Source organism: Penaeus monodon, chromosome 24, assembly GCF_015228065.2.
Source record: "Penaeus monodon isolate SGIC_2016 chromosome 24, NSTDA_Pmon_1, whole genome shotgun sequence".
Taxonomy (NCBI): Eukaryota; Metazoa; Arthropoda; class Malacostraca; order Decapoda; family Penaeidae; genus Penaeus; species Penaeus monodon.
In genome coordinates this window covers 22,229,896-22,230,971 of record NC_051409.1, presented here as the reverse complement: position 1 = coordinate 22,230,971, position 1,076 = coordinate 22,229,896, and positions in this window count along the sequence as shown.

Genomic DNA, 1,076 nt, shown 5'->3' with positions numbered 1-1,076 from the left:
TTTATGAAGATTTTCGATCAGTCCCCAGGTGGATTTTTATGGCTATGCGGGTGCAGTCGATGCAGCCAAGAACAGGCAATCCAGCAATTGCCAGGAAATCCCCCATCACTCTGAGTGTTTCATTTGCTCCAGGCGATAACTTACGTCACACGGCTGCTGCATCTGCTTGCATAACATTGTGAGACACTATAGCAATCTGAAACTGTCAGCTGGTGACTGCCAGTGGCCATATACCTCGAGGTGATGAGCACTTGTAGGTGAGGAGGCACAGGAACACCTGTTGGATGAAATTATGTAATTTTTTTTGGGAAAAAGGATTCACGAAACTGAAATAAACTACCAATAATCGATTAAACATTTAATTAGGAAACGTTTCCTCTAAATAGATAATCGCTACAAATGTATTTTAAAATAAGAACCAGATAGGTGGTGTTTGCTTAAATTAGGTTAGGTTTGATTTGGCATTATAAGTATATAAAAGTGGTCTATAAATTATTATAGATCATACATAGGTATAAGAAAAAGAAAATAGGTTAAAGATTAAGAAGAGGGGTTTTGCATGAAAATCGAAATATGATAAAAAGTTAAAAGCAGATCATAATGACGTCTGCTGCTAAGAGGCTGAGGTAAGTGGGGTAGAATCCTCTGCATAAGATTGTGTAGTCTCCTTCGTCATCCCGAATCGCGACAGAATTCGCTCTCTGCCATCGCCTCGAAAGGATTCGTGCGACGACCACCATCTCGGTGTTCTCTGCTGCAGGCGATCCAAGCGCCGTAGGTCTTGCCGATGGCGAAACATGATTCTAGAGATTAAATTAAGTTTCTATAGTAAACATGTTACACTAATCAGTGGTTATAACATTTCATGGTGCAGTTACTTAAATCTATGACGGAGCGGTGCGTGCCAAAATTCGCCCAAAAGTAAAACGCAGTTAGTTTTCTTGAAATAATATATAACAATATTATGTTAGTCAATTTGTAACCTTTCAAAGTATGACAAGAGAAATAGAATGCATTATACAGTATGTTTTGGAAGTAAATGCACAAAGCTTTATGGAACTTCAGGGATTCAGGAT